The 25735-nt window shown below is 38.4% G+C and overlaps 1 protein-coding gene and 1 pseudogene across 1 annotated transcript in view; both read left to right on the forward strand.

Annotated features, from left to right (window-relative positions):
• DYTN (dystrotelin) overlaps nucleotides 1-25735 on the forward strand; it is a 68148-nt gene that overhangs the window by 24033 nt on the left and 18380 nt on the right. The gene's annotated exons all lie outside the window — the stretch shown is intronic.
• On the forward strand, nucleotides 55-25276 carry LOC105517448 (annotated as a pseudogene).

Here is a 25735-nt window from a genome sequence, read left to right on the forward strand (position 1 = left end):
GTCCCACAGAGCAGCCAACCAGTGCCCTGGGTGTTATGGTAACCAGTCAGCAATATGTCTAATGCTGAAGGTCCTAGACAAGGCAGGAGGCAGGTGAGGGATGGACTTCAGATATTTTTTTCCTCTAAAAAGGGCCTTTAATTTCAAAGTAGAACTAAGAGGCCACAAGATCTTTTGGTGACTCATCCAGATGTTTAGAGTTATTTCTACAACTGAAACCATCAGAAAGACAAAGAAGATATTTTATATTAGAATATTTGAATAACTTTGTTATATTCCTAGTTTTTGCCGGTTTGCTTTTGGACACCTAATCCAGAATTAATACTTTATTAAAAAAAAAAAGGAAAAGAAAGACACTCAGCCTACCACCACTGACAAATGAGTGCTATTCACATTTTAGTGTGAAACAGGGATTAACCAAAACAGGGATTATGCTATAGATACAATTTTTCATTCTTAGTTCCCAAAACATTGCTTTTAACGGCCTTACTCTCTTCCTTGTAAGAAAATGCCACAATTCAAAAGCAATACATTATTGAACATTTGGCTATTTCCAAATGTTGTCCCCCAAAATTCTAGAGTCAACATCCCTATGCATACATTTATCTGATTATTTTTATGTTTTTATTAAGGGAAAACTCATTCAGTGAAAATCATTGAATAAAAAATTGCGAACTTGGTTAATCCTCAAAATGTTGAATGTCAAATTGTGCTCCAGAGGGGCACAGCCTGCCACTTGCAGTATATGCATCACATACCTGATCACCAACCTAAAGATGACTTTTAAAAGGTTTTTGTGACCTTCATTTTTGAAGTAGCCACTTCTTTGTAATTTAAAATAGCAGAAGACAAAGGAAACACTTTTTTTTTGAGACAAGATCTCACTCTGTCGCCCAGGCTGGAGTGCAGTGGCATGATCATAGCTTACTGCAGCCTTGGACTTTTGGGCTTAAGCGATTCTCCCACCTCAGCCTCCCAGGCACACACCACCATGCTCGCGCTGAATTTTTATATTTGTTTTTTACAGAGATGGGGTCTCACTGTGTTACTCAGGGGGGTCCTCAAACTCCTGGCCTCGAGTAATGTCGCACTTCAGCCTCCCAAAGTGTTGAGATTACAGGTACGAGCCACCATGCCCAGCCTCATCACACTTTTGAGAAAAAGAAATATTTATTCACTTCCATTTTGCCTACCAGGAGTATAAGAGTAGACTAGTTTAAGTCAGATTGGTATTCATTTGTTAATTTCTTTTGTAATTCTCTAAACTTTTCTCAGACATCCAGCAGCAAATCTCCATTTCAGTCCCAGACCCCTATTTCTGTGGTCATTTTGTTGCTTTAAAGATTGTTGTATTTTAAAATATGTTTTTATGACTCTTTAAAGGATAAAGTACACAATGACCTCACAATTAGATGCTATCTATTATTCCTATGTCACATTTACCTATCAGTTTGTTATCAATATATGATTAAAGTTAGAGAATTTGGATATCATCTTGATGTATATCTTTAATATTGCACATAGAATTTAAATTTGAAAATAAAAGCAAAGATATCAGGTTCCAGTTTATCTTTATTCTTAAAGCCAGCTATTTTCACCTTTCACTAGGAAAGTAATGATAAAATGTGAATCATCTGGATATATTGGCTACTTGAGATCTTGCCTAAATTTCTTTTTTTTTTTTTTGAGACGGAGTCTAGCTCTGTCGCCCAGGCTGGAGTGCAGTGGCGCGATCTCGGCTCACTGTAAGCTCCGCCTCCCGGGTTTACGCCATTCTCCTGCCTCAGCCTCCCGAGAAGCTGGGACTACAGGCGCCCGCCACCTCGCCCGGCTAGTTTTTTGTATTTTTAGTAGAGACGGGGTTTCACTGTGTAGATCAGGATGGTCTCGATCTCCTGACCTCGTGATCCACCCGTCTCGGCCTCCCAAAGTGCTGGGATTACAGGCTTGAGCCACCGCGCTCGGCCCTTGCCTAAATTTCTATATTCCCATAGTCACATCACAAAGATCCATACTCTTTTTTTTAATTTTTTTCTTTTCTTTTCTTTTCTTTTTTTTTGGAGATGGAGTCTAGCTGCAATGCTCAGGCTGGAGTGCAATGGCGCCATCTTGGCTCACTGCAACCTTTCCCTCCCGGGTTCAAGCGATTCTCCTGCCTCAGCCTCCTGAGCAGCTGGGATTACAGGTGCACGCCACCACACCCGACTAATTTTTGTATTTTCAGTAGAGACAGGGTTTCACCATATTGGCCCGGCTGGTCTTGATCTCCTGACCTCAAGTGATCTGCCCATCTTGGCCTCCCAAAGTGCTAGGATTACAGGTGTGAGCCACTGTGCTCAGTCTCCATACTCTTATTTGCATTTCTTTTGGCTACTGAAGCCAGACTGATCTTTCACACATTTTTGACAAACATGACAGCACGTCTCACCCACTCATCCCCTCCAAACCCTCATGCCTTCCTTAAATCAGATTCCTCCATCATTTTCCCATTGTTTTTAGGCTACAAATGAAAAGTTGTAACATGACTTAGTCTTGGTCCTTTTGGTCCACCATGCTAATCTCTCCAGCTTCATTCCTCCTCCACAGTCTCTGTGTTCCAGCCCTGATTCTGCCCCACACATGACTAAGCCAGATCTATCCCGCCCTTAAGACTTACACCTTTATTTTAAAGGATTTGTCATAGTTTATAACTATACATTTATTTATCTAACTATCTGATTACTGTCTGCCTTCTCATTTTGCTAAAAGCTCTATCAAGGAACCTGATTTCACTCCCTCTTGCAACTCTACCACCTAGCTCATAAAGTCATGCAAACCATTCAATCCATCAGCAAATCTTGTTGGTTGTACCTTCAAAATAGATTTGAACTCTGAGTGAGTCTTGCTATTTCCACTGCCACCATCTGAGTGGTCCCTTTCTCCCGCATTGTCACACGACCTCCTAACTGGTTCCCCTGCTTCCTCCTTGGTCTCCCCATGGTCTAATCCTGGTGCCACAGGCAGGATGACACTTTTCAAATTTTGGCCAGATCATGTCACTCTTCTGCACAAACTTTTTCGTGGCTTTCCCTCTTCCAAGAAAGCCACAGTCCTTCCAGTGGCCTTTAGCCTGGCCCTATAAACCCTGTTCCCCACCAGCTCTTGGTCCTCCTCTGCACCTCTCCCTGACTTGTTCTGCTTCAGCCTTACAGCTCTCCTTGCTGCTTCATGAATATACCAGGCATGCTGCCACCTGAGGGGATTGGCACCCCTAGATCACCTCCCTGTATGGCTTGACTGCTCACCTCCCAAAGACCCACCGAGGTCTTTGCTCAAATGCAGGCTCATCCTGCAGGCCTTTCCTGACAACCATTTACCATTCAACCCCTGTCCTCACTCTGGCACTCCCAGTTATCCTTGCTGGCTTTATTTTTCTTCAGAGCACTTCATCACCCTCTGACATCCTCTATCTTACTTATTTATTATTTATTGCTGTGCCCTTCTCTATAATGTAAGCTCTATGAGGGGAGGAATGTCCACTGTTTCCAGTTGTATTGCCAGCATCTATAATGTCTGAATATGATAAATGCGCAATAAATATTTGTTGAATAACAGACCGACTGAATGAATAATAAAATGTATGGTGCATGATGGAGGGATTGATGGATGGATAGATAAGGTGAACCATGAGCTCTTTTAGAATGTAGTGGGAAAGAGTCAAGGAGTGTTGGAACAAGGTAATGAAGTTTGACTGAACCTGGAACAGAGACAGAAGCCTTACCCTCAACTAACCATATGTGTGGCCATGAGGAAGTCACTTCACTTTTCTATGGCTCAGTTTCTTTGCCTGTTAACTGGGATAACCTCTCCTCTCTACTCCCAGAGTAGTATTTCCGGAGGTGAGATGAGGAAAGGGAATTGCAAGGGCTGTACAAAGCCAAGGTTCTCTAAATGTCAATGTGTTGTACTCTGTCCACCCCAAGTACAATAGAGTTGTTCCCCAAAATAACATTCTTATGTAATAATTTTCAGTGTACCCTAGACTTTGATGAGTTCAGAAATTCTGATTTGTGGCTGATCTAGGAGAAAAGAATGTGGAATATTACTAAATCACAATGTAATAATAGTAAAAAACACATCTTTGATATCTATTATCTTGGCACACTAGCACTGACCATCTTCTAAGAGATTAATGGTTATTGCTAAATGATAATATTGAATTCATTCAATGATTCAGCAAATAATCTGCATGGTAATAAGCCTTCTCCCTTTTGATGTGGTTTTATTTACTTTACATATGCTAGTTTGCACTGAGAATACTTTCATTTACAAAACTAGAATTGAAAGTTAGATGCCAAATATCATCAGTCTTATTAAATATTTCAGGGAGTTCTTGAAAATATAGTTAAAAAGACAATTAAAATGCTGAAAAATAACAGAAGTACTTCTCTTTGTAGCTAATTTAATTGTGAATTACCAAGAAACCCCAAGTAACTCTAGCAAAAATTACTAGAATTAATAGACTTCAAATGATGGCAGAAAAATAAAATAAACATATACAAAATTCTTCACTGTACTAGCAATAACCAGCTAGAAATTTTATAAAAACCTCATTCAAAATACATGTAAAAATTATTTTTAAAAGAAACTACAAAAAGTTTAACAAAAAAGATACAAGACCTAAATAAAAGTATAGTATTTTACTGAGTACAGAAAACAAGTCCTGACCAAAAGGAAAAAATACCAAATTCCTAAATGAGAAGACTAGCATAAGAATGTACCTGCTCCAGAAATTAATAGTTGATTTTTGTTATTTGCTTCAATACTTACAAATTTGCCTATTTGCAAAAATTTATTTGTAACCCTAAAATTAACACTCATGGTGCTTTTGCAGTATTTGCAGACATGAGCAGAGTGGCGAAAAATTTTTGAGTTGCCTGATGCACGTGTTCCCAGCTGAGGTCAAACAGGATAGTGCTCTGTGTCACTGTTTCAGCCCTCATACTATAAGCAAGTGTCCTTTTTGTGTCTATTTTGTGTCATGATTTTTGCATATCTGTGCTTTTCGTTGGCAATTTTACTTTTGCAAATGGCCCCAAAGCATGGTACTAAATTGTGGTCTAGTATTCCTAAGTACAGCAAGGCTGCGATGTGCCTTGATGAAAAAATACACGTGTAAAATAAGCTCATTCAGGTATGATTTATATTGCTGCTGACCATGAATTTAATGCTAATGAATCAACAATATGTATTTTAAAAGTGTCTTTATACAGAAACACATAAAACAAGGTTGTGCATTGATTGGTTGACAAAAATATTTGTGGCCAGAGGCTTGTAGAAACCTAACTCTGTATTTCCTCTAGGAGCAATGGGTTCAGTATTTCCTAATTCAGTGTTCATGGTGGCCTTATAGAGCATAAGTACTGTGAATAATGAGAATCTACTGTATTTAAATTAAATGCATTTCCAGATAGAATCACAATGTTTTCTAAATAGGATAAAATAATTTTGAAGGTATGTTGGAAGAATAGTTGTACAAGAATAGTAAAATTATGAAACTGAAGAATAGTGAGAAGGGATGTTAATATCTGAAGAACAGATGTTAATACAACAGATATTAACACTTACTACAAAACTACTATGACCAAATAATATAGTATAAAACAGGAGTGAACATGTAGGTCTAAGGATGAGAATACAAAATATAATAACTGATGTAAACATATATGGGAACCTAATATGTGATAAAGGTGGTATTTCAATTCATGGAAAAACAATGCATAATTGGCTATCCATTTGAAAGGAAAATTGGCCCTTATTTTGCCCCATATACTTAAATACATTCCAAATTGATTAAAATTTAAATGTAAAAAGAATTTAAAATAAATATTAGAGAATAGCAGAACATCTTCTAAGGAAGAGAGAAAAACAAAAAACTATGAAGGAATAAACAGATGTATATGATAGCATGCAATTTTAAACATTTTGCTATGGCAAATGATACTATAAACAAAATTAAAAATAAGCCCTAGACTTAGAAAAATATTTTCGGTAATAAGACAAATGATGCTATAAAAAGGGTCCCTGAAAATTGATAAGAAAAACTTGATGTGAGGCCAGAAGTGTTGGCTGCTGTGGAGAATTCAAAACAGGGACCTCCCTGGCCATCAAGATGGAAGAGCAAATAGTTTCTCATGCTGGAGAAATACTCTCCAGTGTGGTGGTCATATCTTGTAAGGATTCAGTCCCACGTCGAGTAATGTCTTTGACAATGGAAGGAATTGCAATCCCCCTGCTCAGTGCCAAAAGTGTGGGTGTGTTTGAAGCTTTTTATAATTCCATTAAACCTATCCAGATTATCAACAGTGCCATAGAAAGGATGAAGCCAGGGAAATTTCCCGATGGCAAAACAAATTTATTTGGCATTTCTTCTGTATGTGAAGGGTAACAAAGCTCTGTATGAGACTTATTATGAGACATTCAGTATACACTGTGCTGTGACGTGAGGTAGTCTCTGTTGACCAAGGACTTGACAAAGGCTGGTGAATTTACCATCCACTCTGCTCCTCAGGAGGGGAAGTTGACTCCAAGTCCTGTGGACTTCACAGATTACACCTGCAACCTTACAGAATATCAAAGAGAGCCTTGCTCTCCAGATTTCTCATTCGAGAGCACCTCAACTCAATGAACTGTGTCATCATGCAGCTGCTTACAGGAGAGCTGGTGGCAGAAAGGCATGGGGCTGCAGCTGGTGCAGGTGGAGACCTGTGGGTGTGCAAAAGGCTATGCCCATCATACCACAGAGATTCCGTATATTCAGATGGCCATGGGGACATTTGTAGGGGCCTCTCTGTCCCTATATACATGGTCTTCTCTAGGCTGTTTACTGCCCTATGCTGAAGACCGACTTCAAAGTTGAATGTGAGGCCACCATCGACATTCATCTTCATGCTGACCACCTGGTCACGGAGGACTTCCCGTTGCAGCTCTGCAGGATTCAGCCTAGGAGGAGGGAAGCTCAGAAAACAGGAGTGGCCTTATGGATATCCCACTGGTTATCTTTTATAGGGGAACAAAAGCCAGCAGTATATACTTGTTTTTGTGATTATTCTGTATCAGAAATGAAATGGACTCCTTAAATTACGATTATTTTTCTTCCTCATTTCCTCGAGGCTTCTACTTCCAACAGGCACCTTTAATCAGATTTTTCTTTGAAATTCAACAGAATTTCTTAATGCTATTTGCAAGATCATTTCACAGAAAACGTTTCCTATGACCTCCCTGTGTTTGTACCAAAAAAGGCACAGAAAACCTGTTGCAACAGCCGTTGGAGCTGTGCTGGAAAGTAAGATCACGGGGACAAAAGGAAACTTCTCTCTGACTCACTAATAATGAAAGTGGCTGAGCACTCCCCACAGCAAAGGGTCTGTGGCCAGGTGGCATTGCTTATGAGGTTTGTAGGTACCCTCCAAGGAAGACTGCAAAGTGGCATCCACTGGAAATGTGTAGCTTTTTTTTTATTTTTTATTTTTTACTCACTCCATTTCTGTAGTTCTTTTTATAACATTTTTCACTATAACTTCAAAATTTTTAGGGAACTGAGAGAAAAGTGTCCCTTGCTCTTATAGGAGTGAGGGGATTTGGCTGGTGCTGGCGTGTTTCTGAACCCTCAAGAACGTCATAAGAACTCATGCTGCCATCTTCTGGGAATATATTTAAATGAAAAGTTACGTAAGGGGAAAAAATGAGTGTGTGCTCCTTTTGTTATTGGGAGGGTTCTGAATGGCAGGAGCCCTGTGCGCAGGATGGGTTGGTGAAGGCCCCTCTCCTCAGGGTGGTGCCAGGAAAATGTCCTTGACTTGATGAACTTGGCTTGTCCCTCACCCACCTGAGGGACCTGTTTTGATCCAGGGTTTTTTGACTTGAAGCCAGTGTTTCCTTAGTCTCCCTTTGTGGTTCAAAGTCAATGATGAGTCTGTTGCAAAACATTTCTTCCTTCAAACCCCATCATAGTTTTATTGGTCCACAATTAACAGGATCTCAAAAATAAGCTATGCGACCAGGCTAAGTGGCTCATGCCGATAATCTCAGTACTTTGGGGGGCAGAAATGGGAGGATTGCTTGACCCCAGGAATTCGAGACCAGCCTGGGCAACATAGGGAGATACTGTCTCTACAGAAAAAATTAAAAATTATTTGGGCATGGTGGTGCATGCCTGTGGTTCCCGCTATTCAGGTGACTGAGATGGGAAGATTGCTTGAGCCCAGTAGTTCGAGGCTACAGTAAGCCGCGATTACACTGCTGTATTCACTCCAGCCTGGGTGAAAATGTCTCAAAAATAATAAATAAATAAATAAGCCATGCTACTTTGCACAGTAATTGCCCTTCCTTCATAGTTGCCCTTCTGGGCAGGCCTGGGCAAGGCAGGCTCAGGCTGAAGGCCTCCCAGGCTGTACTTCCATTGTCCTGTAACAGCATTTGGTGATCTGTAATGCTCCCTACATTACATGCCTTCAATGCTAAGGGTAAACAAACCTGATTTAGGCAATGCTTTATCTTAGGACTTCACCAATTAAACTGATAAAACTTATTATCTGAGTCATTTGCAAGTTGCTTCTCAGAAAATACATTTCTGGTTTATAAATCTTCTTTTATGCTCATATGACATTAATAACTATCTGTATTTGATGATATGTTCAAACTTAGTAGCAGAAAATAAAGAAGCCGTACTTTCTAAGAAAAAAACTAAAAACTCAAGAAGAAAAAGAAAATGGGGAAGAAGAGGTGAGTGAAGAGGAAAATACACAAAATGCATAAATAGGCAATCACAGAAGAAGAGTTCCAAATGGCCCTTAGACACCCAAAAAGATGTTCAACCTCTCTATTGGTTAGAAAAAAGGCAAATAGGCCAGGCTCATGCCTGTGATCCCAGAACTTTGGGAGGCTGAAAGTTCTGCCTCCCAAAGTTAAGGAGGATCACTTGAGGCCAGGAATTTGATACCAGCATGGGCAACATAGGGAGACCTCATCTCTACAAATAATTTTAAAATTAGCTGGGTGTGGTGGTGTGCACCTGCGGCTTCAGCTACTTGGGAGGCTGAGGTAGGAGGATCGGTTGAGTCCAGGGGGCCAATGTTGCAGTGAGCCGTGATAGTGCCACTGCACTCCAGCCTGGGTGACAGAGCAAGACCCTATCTGAAACAGAAAAAAGAAAATTGCAACAATGACATATCATCGTTTTACTTATTGAAAAGACAAAGATAAAAATGAATGGCAACACCCTTTGCTGGTGAGGAGGGAAGAACATAGATGCTCTTGAAATCTGGTAGAACAAATGGCTACAGAATTTTCAGAAAATACACTGAAAAATATTTATTCAATAAATTTATTGAACGCTGTTATAGGCACTTGGGCTACATCAATGAAGAAAAAGAGAGAAGGATTTCTGCTGTCTTGGAGCTTGCATCCTAGTGAGGACCAAACAAACGACAATGGTGTATAAGGGAATTATATCATACATTAAAATATTTAAGTATTAAAGTTTAAAAAAGGAGAAGCAGATAAGAAAAATAAAGACTTGGAGAGTTGGTAGCAAATTTAAATATGGTGGTTATATTGGGCCTCAGTGAGAGGTGATATTTGATCAAAGTTTTGAAGGAAATGAGGGAGTAAGAAAAGCACACTGCAAACTGAGGAGACAGCCAGTGCCAAGTGGGAGCATGCTTGGTCTTAGGTTGGTGCAAAAGTAATTGTGGTTTTTGCCATTAACTTTAATGGATCCAAAGAACAGCAAGGGGGCTAGCATGGTTGAGTGGGATGAGGAATGAGAGTAATAAGAGAAGAAATAAGGTGGGATGTGGTGGCTCATGCCTGTAATCCCAGCACTTCAGGAGGCCAAGGTGGGCAAATCACATGGGGCCAGGAATTGGATACCAGCGTGGCCAACATGGTAAAACCCTGTCTCTGCTGAAAATACAAAAATTAGCCAGGCATGGTGGCATGTACCAGTAATCCCAGCTACTTGGGAGGCTGAGGCAGGAGAATCACTTGAACCTGGGAGGCGGAGGTTGCAGTGAGCCAAGATAGAGCCACTGCACTCCAGCCTGGGTGACAGAGCAAGACTCCATCTCAAAAAGAAAAAGAAAAAAGAAGAGGTGAGAAAGTAGGGGCAGATGGAAGGTCAGTGTAAGGACTTGGGCTTTTAATCTGGGGAAACATTGGAGGATTGTGAGTAGAGAATCTAACTGAGGTTTCAAAACTCTCAGTCTAGTTGCTATGTTGAGAATAGACTAAAGAGGGCCAAGAGTTAAAAGCAAGGTTCTATAAACATTTTCCTAAATTTTTTCCAATATTTCTATTACAAATTTTAATTTATAATTTCAATCTGTTTGGAATTTATTTTAGCAAGGGTCTAACTTTACTTTTTTTCCTGGGGTGAGGAATTATGTGATCTTTTAGCCAATTATGTGATCTTTTTCCCACTTAATTAAAATGACAGCTTTCTCATGTATTAGCTTCCCTTGTATGCTTGGATTAATAGAACTTATATTCTCATCCTTAGATCTATGTGTCTATTCTTGCATTTGCACTAAATTGTATTGTCGTGGTGGTTCTATAGTAAGTAGAAGAATAAGATTGCCATCAACCAAGATGGGGAGGCTACAGGTGGAGAAGGTTTGTGGGGGAAATCAGGAGTCCAGTTTGGGACACACTAAGATTGAGAAGTCTCTGAGATGTCCCTGGGGAGACATTGACCAAGCAGCTGACTATTCATATCTGGAACTTGGAAAAAAGGGTCTGTACTGGAGATACCAATTTGTGGGTTGTTGGCATGTTAATGGTTTTTAAAGTCATGAGATTATATGAGATCACCAAAGAGAGAACGTAGAAGAGAAAGAGAAGAGGATCAGCGACTGAGCCCTCTGACACTCCCTTTACAAAGCTGCAGAGAAGAAGAAAAACCAGCAAGGGAGACTGAGAAAGGGTAAAGAATGGAGAGGGAAGAAAACCAAGAAAGTGAGGAATCCTGGAAGACAGGTGAAGAAATTGTTCAAGGACGAAGGCGTGGTGTTCTACTGTCAAATGCCACTGCTAGGTCAAATAAGAATTGACCTTTTACCCTTGAAAAGTCAGTGAATCCAGGAGCTGGATTAATTTGAAAAAAATTAACAAAATAGATAGACCACTGGCTACACTAATAATGAAGAAAATAAAGAATAATCAAATAGACACAATAAAAAATGAGACGGGATACACTACCGATCCCACAGGAATACTATCTACCATCAGAGAATACTATAAACACCTCTAGGCAAATAAAGTAGAAAATCTAGAAAAAAATGGAAAAATTACTGGACACACACACCCTTCCCAAGACTAAACCAGGAAGAAGTCAAATCCCTAAATAGACCAATAACAAGTTCTTAAATTGAGGCAGTAATTAATAGCCTACCAACCAAAAAAGTCCAGGACTAGACAGATTCACATCCGAATTCTACCAGAGGTACAAAAAGGAGCTGGTACCCATTCCTTCTGAAACTATTCCAAACTATTGAAAAGCAGGGACTCCTCCTTAACTCGTTTTATGAGGCCAGCATCATCCTGATACCAAAACCTGGCAGAGACACGACAAAAAAAAGAAAACTTCAGGCCAATATCCCCGATGAATATCAATGCAAAAATCCTCAATAAAATACTGGCAAACTGAATCCAGCAGCACATCGAAACGCTTATCTACCACAATCAAGTTGACTTCATCCCTGGGATGCAAGGATGGTTCAACATACACAAAGCAATAAACACAATCTATCACATAAACAGAACCACTGACAAAAACCACATGATCATCTCAACAGATGAAGAAAAGGCCTTCAATAAAATTCAACATCGCTTCATGTTAAAAAACTCTCAATAAACTAGGTATTGATGGAATGTATCTCAAAATAATAAGAGCTATTTGTGACAAACCCACAGACAATATCATACTGAATGGGCAAAAGCTGGAAGCATTCCCTTTGAAAACTGGCACAAGATAAGCATGCCCCCTCTTACCACTCCTGTTCAACATAGTATTAGAGGTTCTGGCCAGGGCAATCAGGTGAGAGAAAGAAATAAAGGGTATTCAGATAGGAAGAGAGGAAGTCAAATTGTCCTGATTGTAGATGACATGATTCTGTATTTAGAAAACCCCATCATCTCAGCCCCAAAACTCCTCAAGCTGATAAGCAACCTCAGCAAAGTCTCATGGTGCAAAATCAGTGTGCAAAAATCACAAGTATTCCTATACACCAAGAATAGACAAGCAGAGAACCAAATCATGAATGAACTCCTATTCACAATTGCTACAAAGAGAATAAAATACCTAGGAATACAGCTAACAAGAGATGTGAAGGACCTCTTCAAGGAGAACTAGAAACCACTGCTCAAGGAAATAAGAGAGGACACAAATGGTAAAATAGTCCATCCTCATGAATAGGGAGAACCAATATCATGAAAATAGCCATACTGCCCAAAGTAATTTATAGATTCAAAGCTATTTACATCACACTACCATTGACTTTCTTCACAGAATTAGAAAGAACTACTTTAAATTTCATATGGAACCAAAAAAGAACCTATATACCCAAGACAATCCTAAGCAAAAAGAACAAAGTTGGAGGCATCATGCGACCTGACTTCAAACTATATTACAAGGCTACAGTAACCAAAACAGCCTGGTACTGGTACCAAAACAGACATATAGACCAATGGAACAGAACAGAGACCTGAGAAATAACACCACACATCCACAACCATCTGATCCTCTGCAAACTGGCAAAAATAAGCAATGGGGAAAGGATTCCCTATTTAATAAATGGTGCTGGGAGAACTGGCTAGCCATATGCAGAAAATTGAAACTAGATCCCTTCCTTACACCTTATACAAAAATTAACTAAAGATGGACTAAGGACTTAAATGTAAAACCTGAGTCATACATTTAAAGACTTAAATGTAAAACCTCGAACCATAAAAAGTCCTAGAAGAAAATCCAGGCAATTCAGGACATAGGTATGGGCAAAGACTTCATGACAAAAATGCCAAAAGCAATTGTAACAAAAGCCAGAATTGACAAATGGGATCTTATTAAACTAAAGAGCTTCTGCACAGCAAAAGAAATTATCCTCAGAGTGAACAGGCAACCTACAGAATGGGAGAAATTTTTTGCAATCTATCCATCTGACAAAGGTCTAATATCCAGAATCTACAAGAAATTTAAACACATTTACAAGAAAAAGAAAAGCCTCATCAAAAAGTGGGCAAAGGATATGAACAGATATTTCTCAAAAGAAGACATTTATGCAGCCACCAAATATATGAAAAAAAGCTGAATAATTAGAGAAATGCAAATCAAAACCACAATGAGATACCATCTCATGCCAATCAGAGTGGCGATGATTAAAAAGTCAAGAAACAATAGATGCTGGTGAGGCCGTGGAGAAACAGAACATTTTACACTGTTGGTGGGAATGTAAGTTAGTTCAACCATTGTGGAAGACAGTGTGGCAATTCCTCAAGGATCTAGAACCAGAAATACCATTTGACCCAGCAATCCCATTACTGAGTACACACCCAAAGGAATATAAATCATTCTACTATAAAGACTCATGCACACGTATTTTTATTGCAGCACTATTCACAATAGCAAAGACATGGAACCAACCCAAATGCCCATGAAAGACTGGATAAAGAAAATATCATACATATACACCATAGAATACTACGAATCTATAAAAAGGAATGAGATTATGTCCTTTGCAGGGACATGGATAAAGCAGGAAGCCACCATCCTCAGCAAACTAACACAGGAAGAGAAAACCAAATGCCACATGTTCTCATTCATAGGTGGGAGTTGAACAATGAGAACACATGGACACGGAGAGGGGAACAACACACAGTGGGGCCAGTTGTGGGGGTGGGGAGTGAGGGAAAGGAGAGCATTAGGACAAATAGGTAATGCATACGGGCTTAAAACCTAGATGACAGGCTGATAGGTGCAGCAAACCACCATGGCACACATATACCTATGTAACAAACCTGCACGTTCTGCACTTATATCCTGGAACTTAAAATTTTTTTTCTTTAAAAAAAGAATTGACCTTTGAATTAGCAATGAGGAGATCATTAATGACCTCCAAAAACAGCACCACAGGACAGTGGTAGTAGAAAAAGTCTGACTGGAGGCAGAGAGAAAGGGGAACTGAGGAACTCAAGATACCAAATAAATTCCAGGATTTTTCGCTGTGGTGGGAGCAAAGAGATAATGTAGGTGATAGGGCCACTGAGGTTAAGATAGCATGTTGTTATGATGGCAAAAGTAACAGCATAGCTTTTTTGTATACATTTATGGAGCACAAGTGTAATTTTATTACATGGCTATATAGTAGAGTGGTAAAGTTAGGGCTTTTAAGGTGTTCATCACTGTACCCATTAAGTAATTTATCATCATCTACCCCCTTTCCATCCCCTCATTCTTCTGAGTCTCTGTTGTCTGTAATTCCACACTCTATGTTCATGTGTGCACATTTAGCTCCCACTTATGAGTGAGAACGTGTCATATTTGACTTTCTGTGTGAGTTGTTTCAGTTAATGGCCTCCAGTTCCATATATATTGATGCAAAAGATGTGATTTCATTCCTTTTATCGCTGAACAGTATTCTTTCATGTATATATACCACATTTTTGTTATCCAGTAATCCAGGAAAGTAATAGCATGTTTGAGGGAATGAATTCATAGAGAGAAACACTGATGAACTAGTACAACAGGGGAGAATTATTGGAGCAATGTCATTCAGCAAAGAGGGGGTGGGATACACATGTAGAAGGATTGACTTTAGAATAGTGTATTTACTAGATAATAAAATATACATAAGATTTGGCCCTTGGAGTACAGTACAATAAGCCAGAAAAAACCTAAGTGTCCCTTCGTAGAAAAGTGGTGGAATATGTATGATTACGAACATTCTGCAGAACATGATGAATCCACTTAAAAGAACAAGTTTTAGCTGCTATCTACTATACTAGAAGGAATTCACCATCGTGCATTAGAGAAAAAAGCAAGTAGCAGAATAATGTGTGTGGAATGATTTCCTTGTTTTTTAAGAAACAAATTTAAAATACATATTGATGTTTGTAAATATCTGAGTACAGAAAACGGTGTGTGTATGGTATTGTTTGGCTATCTCCCCACCCAAATCCCATCTTGAATTGTAGCTCCCATAATCCCCAGGTGTTGTGGGAGGGACTTGGTGGGAAGTAATTGACTCATGGGGGCAGGTTTTTCCCATGCTGTTCTCATAAGAGTGAGTAAGTCTCATAAGATCTGATGGTTTTATAAAGGGCAGTTCCCCTGCACACACTCTCTTGCCTGCTGCTATGTAAAACGTGATTTTGCTTCTCTGTTGCCTTCTGCCATGATTATGAGGCCTCCCCAGCCATGTGGAACTGTGAGTCCATTAAACTTCTTTTTCTTTATAAATTACCCCATCTTGGGTATTTCTTCATAGCAGTATGAAAACTGACTAACAGTGGTGTTTGACCGACCATGCTGGCACTCTGATCTCAGACTTTCAGCCTCTAGAACTGTGAGAAAATAAATGCCAGTTGCTTATACTACCCAGTCTATTTGTTACAGCATCCTGAGCAAATGAAGACAGAGCAGAACAATACCAAGATATTAAAGTGATCTCAGATGGGGTAGGAATAGAGTGTGTCATTCAGAAGGTTTGTTACAAAGAAATTGTGGGTCATCCTATCCTTCTACCGCAAAATGCACACCCCAGTATAATTAAGTATATCACAGAATAGTCATGTCTTTCCCTATGTTCTCATTGTGTCTTGTAGAAAGTATAATGTTATGTTTAAAATGATTGTATATTTATCTGTTCTTTAGATGTGAATTATCTGGGATTAGGAGTTATCTGCTTTTTTGTTTTATATCTGCCATAACTTGAGATGATGTTTAAAAATAATTTTCGAATAAAGGAATGAAACCAAATGGAATTATATAACATAGAAGATACCTGACCTTAAACTAGTCTGATGTATTATATGTTCTTTCCATTTGACGTGATAAACACATACCTGCATTTATAGCCCCTAATGTCTGACCTGAACAAGATGACCCGGGGGATTTTCTGCTGTCACCCCTGAATTCTTTCCATTCTCATGTCTAGATTGTCAAGGAGGAGGAAAATAGAATTTTTATTTCTATTATTGGCTACTTGACTCTCTGTCAACAAAATTGTCTGGAAAAGAACACAGAAAGAAAAGTTGGCCTACTTTATTGCTATTGTGGGGGTGGATGAGTAAAACCTTCAATATCTGACTTACATTTTCTAAAAAGGATTTCCTCAATGTCATGCCTGATAGTTAAAAGTTGCTACAACTTTCTTATAAAACTTGGTAATAGGGGCTCCATTCAGTACAAGAGTTCTAAAGGAACAGCGGATATAAGGCCAACTAGACCAATGGAAACAGCAGCCACAGGTGCCTCCAAGCCTACACCTGTACCTGAAAGAATGTCTCGGGGTCAACAAACTGAGGACAGCAACCTACGTTACCAGGTGAGTCCAAAACGGAAAGGAACTGCTGCTAAAGCGCAAATAATCTGGACCATTTTGTAGCGAGGTTCAGCGAACCATTCCCTAGTTTGGGGATTCTTTGAAGATGTTCATATGACCAATGAAATATCTAAAACCTTCTTTCACTGAGTAACTTTTTATCTCAAATCACAAAGTGCTATACATTTATTATAGAAAGTTTCAAAAAGTCAAAAGAGAACAAAGAACAAAATTAAAATGGCAAATAATCCATTATTACCCCACTGTCAATATATTGGTATACTTCCTTTCCTATAAACATTTTAAAATTAGTTTAGATTATACCGTAAAATGTATTCATTATATAGTTCTCTATAGTTAGATTATGAGCATTTTCCATTGTCATTATAATTCTTCAAAAAACATCTTAATGGTTATATAATTTTTATTTAAATAAGCATAATATGATTTAACTCCACTGTTGTTGATATTTGGATTATTTCTAATTTTTGCTATAATTTAAAACTTCACTATTAAAATTCTTATACATTGTTCTTTGTACACAGATCTCCAATTATTTCCTTAGGATACATTTCTAAAGTGAATCACAAGAATGAAAAGTGCGAACATTTTTAAGGCTCTTCATGCTTATTGCAAAATCGCCTCTTAGAAAGGAATACCAAGTTAGGGTTCCAGTGAATGTAGCACCTTTCTCACGAGATCCTTGCTAATATTGACTATTACCTTGTTTTAATTTTTGATAATTTTTATCGCCAGAATATATTTAATTTGCTTTAATTTGCATTTCCCTGGCTCACAGTGAAAATAAGCTTTTCCCCACATAGCGTACGAGGCAATTGTCTTTTTTCCTCTGTCAGTGCCTGCTGCCATTTTTACTGATGAATCAGCTTGATTTACCAATGTATTTAAACTTTTTATATTTTGACTGGAGAAATCTTTCTTCCTAGTTATTTCCTTTTAGTCTTATTGATAATATGACTTCCTACATATAAACTTTCAATTCTTATAAAAGCGTTAGTCTTTTTTTTTTTTCTCGAGATGGAGTCTCACTCTGTCACCCAGGCTGGAGCACAGGGGCACTATAGCGGCTCACTGCAAGCTCTGCTTCCCGGGTTCAAGTGATTCTCCTGCCTCAGCCTCCTGAGTAGCTGGGATTCCAGGCACTCACAACCACACCCAGCTAATTTTTGTATTTTTAGTAGAGACGGGGGTTTCACCGTGTTGGCCAGGCTGGTCTTGAACTCTTGACCTTACATGATCCGCCCGCCTCAGCGTCCCAAAGTGCTGGGATTACAGGCGTGAGCCACCAGGCTCAGCCTAAAAACATTATCAGTCTCTTTCTTTTTCTTTGTAATTTCTTACACAGTTTTGTGCTGGGAAAAATTTATCCATTAAGAAATCAAAGGACTCTAGCTGTATTTTATTTTAACTTGATTGGATTATCTTGACACACAGCTTTTAAATCTGTCTGGGTTTTACGCTGATGCACAATAAGAGGTAAGATAAGAGAGTCCCCTGTTCCTTTTTACTTGAATAAATCCTTTCCTTTTTAATTTTTGTGATAGTTCCTGTAGTATATACCAAAATGTTTATCATTTTAGAATGTGTTTTAATGCTATCTATTCAGCTCAATTGCTTTTCATTTTATTTTTACATAAAAACAGCATTATTTGAATTATTCTAGCTTTCGGATAGCCATTAACATAAAGCAAGTTTTCCCTTTTTATTTCATTTTGTTAACCAATTTACCGAGATACAATTGACATGCAAAAATCTGTACATGCTCAGGTGCAGTGACTCACACCTGTAATCCCAGCACTTTGGGAGGCTGAAGGGGGCAGATCACTTGAGCTCAGGAGTTCAAGACCGGTTTGGCCAATGTGGTGAAACCCCATCTTTACTAAAAATACAAAAAGTTAGCCAGGCGTGGTGGCACACTCCTGTAATCCCAGCTACTCAGGAGGTTGAGGCAGGAGAATCGCTTGAACCTGGGAGGCGGAGGCTGCAGTGAGCCTAGATCACGCCACTGCACTCCAGCCAGGGTGACAGAGCAAGTCCCTGTCTTAATAAATCAATACATAAATACCATTTAATCAAATTTTTTTTAAGAAAAGGAAAGCTGTACATATTTAATGTATACTACTTGATGAGTTTGGGGATAAATATGCACATGTGAAACCACCACCATCAAGGTCATAAACAACTCACCTCCTAAAGTTTCTTCCCTTTATCATTATTATAATTAATTTGTACGTGTGGTAAGAACACTACGAGATCTAATCTCTGAGCAAATTTTAAGTACACAATATACAATGTCGTTATAGGCACTGCTGTTTAGTAGACCTCCAGAACTTACTTATCTTGCATAACTAAAACTTTATACCCATTAACCATTTTCTCCCTTTTTATTTTTATATTTTTACATATTAGCTATTATAACACAATTATTCCTTTTTAAAAATTTTAAGTTCTGGGATACATGTGCTGAACGTGCAGATATACATGTGCCATGGTGCTTTGCTGCACCTATCAACCCGTCATCTAGGTTTTAAGCCCCGCATGCATTAACTATTCGTCCTAATGCTCTCCCTCCCCTTGCCCCCAACCCCCCAACAGGCCCCAGTGTGTGATGTTCCCCTCCCTGTGTCCATGTGTTCTCATTGTTCAACTCCCACTTATGAGTGAGAATATGCAGTGTTTGGTTTTCTGTTCTTGCGTTAGTTTGCTGAGGATGATGGTTTCCAGCTTCATCCATGTCCCTGCAAAGGAGATGAACTCATTCTTTTTTATGGCTGCATAATATTACATAGTGTATATGTGCCACATTTTCTTTATCCAGTCTGCCATTGATGGGCATTTGGGTTGGTTCCAAGTCTTTGCTATTGTGAATAGTGCTGCATTAAACATATGTGTGCATGTGTCTTTATATTAGAATGATTTATAATCCTTTGGGTTTATACTCAGTAATGGGATTGCTGGGTCAAATGATATTTCTGGTTCTTGATCCTTGAGGAATTGCCACATTGCCTTTCACAATGGTTGAACTAATTTACACTCCCACCAAGTGTAAAAGCGTTCCTATTTCTCCACAACCTTACCAGCTTCTGTTGTTTCCAGACTTTTTACCAATCGTCTTTCTAACTGGCTTGAGATGGTATCTCATTGTGGTTTTGATTTGCATTTCTCTAATGACCAGTGATGATGAGCTATTTTTCATATATATATATCTATTTTTTTTTGCCACATAAACGTCTTCTTTTGAGATGTGTCTGTTCATATCCTTTGCCCACTTTTTGATGGGGTTGTATAACACAATTGTTCTTCTAAAAGAATCTTGAAATCATTTGTAAGGTGCCCAAAATTAATCCTATTAGTATTTTGATTAGCTTTGCATTAAACCTACATGTTGATATGGAAACATCTTTTATCTTTGTGATCTTTACCTACAGAATCATGTAATCCCCTTGTAAATTTAATTGTTAGTCTAAAGAGGGACAGATCTTTAGACACTAGGAAAAAAACCTTGTATAGAGAGTAAAAAATTCAATCTCCATAGTTGGCCAAAAAGCAGCCATCAATTAAGAAAGCGTTCAAGCTCGACATCAAACACCTAAAAAATCCCAAACATATTTTTTCAAGTGTCTTTCTGTCTCTCAGTAAAAGGTTATATATAGCTGATTTCCTGTCATATTGTGATAATATTGTGAGTAGGGGCTTTTCCCACTGTATTTTTTTCTTAATTATTGACGATGATATTTTGGAAAGCTATGATTCTGCAAAGAGAAATTGTTGTGAATGAACTCTTTTAGAAACTCAAATATTGGTTTATTTTGAACATCTTGCTTCCAGGTAGACAATCACACCATTTGAAAATATATATATTTAAATATATTTAAATATCAACATATCAAATATAATTATATATATTTTAAAATATATATATGTCTTTTCCCCTCCAACATTAAAACCTCTCATTTCTATTTCAGGTCTTTATTCCTGAAAAACTCCACATCTTTCAGAGCAATGATAGATAATTCAAGAGATAATGGGGCAATTAGATAATTCAAGAGATAATGGGTCAACTATTTTTGATGAGAGTAGATTTAGTGGGGGCATTTCTCTAGTGCTTCTCCATTGGATATTACAGTTTTAGTTGTTGGCTTGAGATGGTTTTTAATGTGGAAGAAGTGTTTTTTCTTGTCCTCATTTTAAAAACTTTTTTGGGGGAAATGTTTTGATCTACTTATTTAAAATCTGTTTTCAGCACCAACTGAAATTTTCAAACATTTTTTTCGTATTGGAAGTATTGCATTAATAGAGTACATGACAGTAAACATTTCTGGCATTGCTGCAACTAAAATCTATACTTGTTTGTAGATCATTCTTTAAATGTCCTTTAAATTTTGTTTTCTATTTAGAATTGCAGCATTTATGAATCAGAATATCTCCCCACTCCATCTTATCTGCATCAGTTTTGAGCATTTTTTATGGCTACATTAAACAATGGAGTCATATTTCATCTTTTCTTGTGTTTGAAATACTTTATCTAACAGAGGAACTGTTTATTTCTTTAACAATTGCTAATATTCAAGAGTAAAGCCCTGGGCACTGGAGGCTTTATAATGGTTTCATAAATTTTTTATTTGTTCAAACCTAATAGTCTGTTCATGCTTTCTTCAGCCAACTTTGATAATTTAATTTTCTTGAAGGAATTATCTACTTTATCAAGATTTTCAAAATAATTAGTTAAGAAAAATATTTTAAGTGTATCATTTTATTTATTTTTCAAATCTTCAAATATCTATTTTAATTCAACTCAAATATGCTCAACTTTTACTCCCAGAAATCAAGTCTTTTTTTTCCTAAGGATCATTTTTGTTTCTAAATATCTGCTAAGAAAATCTATAATATCCTCAGAATACACAACTACTGGTCAGCCTTTGGTCTATTTAATATGCCCAATTGCATAATTTTTCTTAGAGTAGAGTAGACCAGATAATTTGGATGTTTGTAAGGATAAAAGTCTATTGTAAGTTGTCTATCCATGTAAGAACTATAAATTAACTGCAACAGTAGTGTGCTGGTGTACACAATTATAATATAAATTATATTGCTCCTTTGTGGCATGTATTAGAAGACTCAATAGTGATGTCCTTAAGAAGACATAAAACCTATTCTCATTTACATATGGCTGAGCAACATGAATTTTCTTTAATCTATTATCCCAAAAGAATAGGCAATTCTAACCACAACAATATGTGCCACCTCTGATATGCAACCAATGAACTGTGTTGTTTACCACGTTAATGGACAAAGTTCAGCTGTGAGGGGACCATTTGTAAGATAGGTTCCTTTCAACCCTGACATATTTAAACTACCCCAGTGTCCATAGATATGAAGTCTCTGCCCCAGACTTCTGATTGTAACTTACAGATAAGGCTTCCTTCTGCCCATAGGGCCTTAACTTGCCAACTCAGTATCATAAGATCTTAGGTTATTTTAAAAAAATCAGAGAACTAGCCAGGCACGGTGGCTCACGCCTGTAAGCCCAGCACTTTGGGAGGCCAAGGCGGGCAGATCACAAGGTCAGGAGTTCAAGACCAGCCTGGCTAACATGATGAAACCCCGTCTCTACTAAAAATACAAAAATTAGCTGGGTATGGTGGCGTGTGCCTATAGTCCCAGCTACTCGGGAGGCTGAGGCAGGAGAATCACTTGAACCCGGGAGGCAGAGGTTGCAGTGGGCCAAGACCGTGCCACTGCACTCCAGCCTGGTGACAGAGTGAGACTCTGTCTCAAAAATAAAAAATAGAGGAACCAATGCATGCATGTGTAAGTAAAATGTTCAGAAATTTTAAAAGGGAAGAGATAAGAAAGAAATATTCTCACTTACAAGTGGGAGCTTGGGAGCTAAATGATGAGAACACATGGTCACATAGAGGGGAACGACACACAGTGAGGCCTACCGGAGGGTGGAGGCTGGGAGGAGGGAGAGGATCAGGAAAAATAACCGGTGGATACTAAGCTTAACACCTGGGTGATGAAATAATCTGTACAACAACCCCCATGACACACATTTACCTATGTAACAAACCTGCACATCCTGCACATGTACCCCTGGACTCAAAATGCAAGTTTTTTTAAAAAAGAAAAATAAGATGAGGGAGAGAACTTAAAATATCCCAGTGAAGTTTTTTCATCAAAGGGATTAGAAATGCTATCTTTTTTTTAAGTGTACATTCTGCAAATACTTTAGCATGTTTTCAGTCAGCTGTTTATTTGCCCTCACATGTGTAACTCCACTTGTAAACTTGCCTGCAATCATCATCAGTACAGTCTGAGCTTAAGAAAGGTTTTGAGAATACGGTCATCTGTAATAGTCATCAGAGAAAAACTAGAGTTTCCATACTGCAGTCAAGTGTGGGTGGAGAGTAAGTCTTGTGACCATCCAGTGACAAGTGGCCTCTGCAGCCACCTGTGTGTGATGTTTGCTTGGGTCTGTCTGCATTTTACTCATCAGCTCATGTAGACTGGGACACCTGGAGACACCCCTCATGGGACACCTGGCAAGACACAGGCATCATGCTAGAGGGCACGACAGAGAGCTGGACCGACATACGAGGACAAATAAGGAGCTACTGTATTTCCTGCTTCAAACAAAAGAGGAAGGAAAAACATTTTCACAATGCAGGCTTTTCCTCACTGTAGCATCCATTTGTTCAGAGGGAAGAAATTTAAAAGCGATTTTGCTCCTTTATTTCACTTTTCTTTTACTTCCCTCTCACCTTCATTTTTAAAGTTGCTACATCCTATCTTAGGTATATAACATATTTTTATTTAAAAATGCACTTCATAGAAATAAGACATGAATCTGTTTGATGTATAAGATGTTACAATATTATAGATACATCTAAGGTCCCTTTCAACCATAATTCTCAATCCAGGTCCAGTCCCTAATTCCCCAGAGGTAATCTGTTTGAAGTATAACTTTGTAGATCTTTTTCTATGAATTTTCAAGTGTATTTGTGCACACACCTGCCCAAAGGGGCAAATGGATAGTGTCTATTAAACTTAAAACCCAAGAATCTTGCACATGTGCACAAGGAGGCACATACAGCTATGTTTACTGCAGCATGGCTTTTCATTTTGAAAATTTTGAAATATTGGAAACAGCTTATGCTTTCATTGAGAATAACTAAATAAACCATAGTATCTATTCCATGGATATACCACCATTTGCACTAACCTGAAATGCTTCTCAATTGCAGAAAATATGTACCATATAATATTGGAGCAAGAAATTCTTTTAAAGATTTCCTTCATATTAATAATATATATTAAATCACTGAATTATTTTATTTGACAATTTTAAGGTATTTCATTGTTCTCCCTAAGTGTTAGAACACATAAATAAGTTTATAGCATATGTATACACCTTTCCTACTCTATCTCCACCATATATAGAGAATGAATAGAGGTAAAAAATAGCTTATGAGAGTATAGTCATTTTACAAAGCCATGATATTCTGCAATTGTTATTTAAATTGTAATTATTTTAGCTATAATGTAAAGTTCACTGATTCAAAGACTATGCTATGCATGTGGAAACTGTTTAAGTATTTTTTTTTTTTTCCCCGAGACAGAGTCTAGCTCTGTCGCCCAGGCTGGAGTGCAGTGGCACGGTCGCGGCTCACTGCAAGCTCCACCTTCCGGTTCACGCCATTCTCCTGCCTCAGCCTCCCAAGTAGCTGGGACTACAGGCGCGCGCCATCACGCCCGGCTATTTTTTTTGTATTTTTAGTAGAGATGGGGTTTCACTGTGTTAGCCAGGATGGTTTTGATCTCCTGACCTCGTGATCCACCGGCTCGGCCTCCCAAAGTGCTGGGATTACAGGCGTGAGCCACCGCGCCCGGCCTAAGTACTTGAATGAAGAGGCAATGGCACATTTCACTCAAAGGGGCTGGAAAGGGCACACACCAACCAGAGAATGTGACTTTAAGTCTGTATATAGCTCAGTTTCTTCTTCCTGCTACTGCCCTTTTGCTCTTTCAGGCTGTGCCTGTGGAACAATGTTCCTAAAATGGCCAGCCCCTCTTCAGATCATTTGCAGGGATGGGAGAAGGCTGCAGATTGTAGCCACAGCTGTTTATAAATGGAGTGTAATGAAATCCAATCTTTCATCTAGACATGTGGGAGCCAAGGGCTGGAACATGGTGCCCCAGGAGCCTGGGCCAGACTGGGTCAGGTCAGTACTTGCCCTGTGGTTGCAGTTCAGGGCACAGAGTGTGATGTAAGAGACAAGGTTTGGTGAGGAAATCCTACGTGACAGCCAAGTTGACCATTATTCATTCAAAACACTTGGTGGATTTGAAAAGTAATGATGACTCTAGTGCACACGCAGGTAGAAAGCAAAGGAAAGACAAGAAAGTGAAAGTTAAAGGTGGGTGGTAAGAGACTTCGAAAACCAAGGGAAAGAAACTGACCCAACTGCTTCTTGTAGATGCCTTTGGTGAAGAAGACATTCAGGGTAGCAAGTTAACTTGAACAAAAGACTAATGTGATGTTATTTCTAAAACATAAAACTGTTTTAATTTCTTTTGTGAAATTAGATATACAGCTGTACTTTGAGTGTGTAAACATCGGCATCATCATACATGAATGTAAACCCAAACAGCAGCCACTTTTTGAAATAGATTGAATTTCTTTGACAAACATCATTATCATGTTCTTATACTGGATTTTTAGGAATGTGGGTTAAATTCAAACCAAAAACTTATTTTCTTATTTCTTCCTTCTCTAGACCATGGTCAGTGCTAGGAATGAACTGCCGAGGACTCATGAATCCATTAATGCTCTCCACAGGGAAAGAAGGTAGGAGCCACATGAATATGTGCAAATACCGACCGCAGAGAAAAATCCACAGTATTTCCTTTGCTTTTATAGAAAAATTTTCTACAAAAATTTTACCTTTTTTTTTTTTAATTTGGGAGAAAATTTTAAGCCAAGAAATCCTGTAATTCCAATATGAAAGTAAAAGGGAGCTTTGACTCTATTTGAGCTGTTAAGCATAATAAAAATCACCAGGCTAAGTTCTGACTTTTGATTGCCTGATTTTATTCCTTGGAATTTGGTTAAGCACTTTTAGTGAGGTATTGAT

This window comes from Colobus angolensis, unplaced genomic scaffold, assembly GCF_000951035.1.
Source record: "Colobus angolensis palliatus isolate OR3802 unplaced genomic scaffold, Cang.pa_1.0 Scaffold30, whole genome shotgun sequence".
Classification (NCBI taxonomy): Eukaryota; Metazoa; Chordata; class Mammalia; order Primates; family Cercopithecidae; genus Colobus; species Colobus angolensis.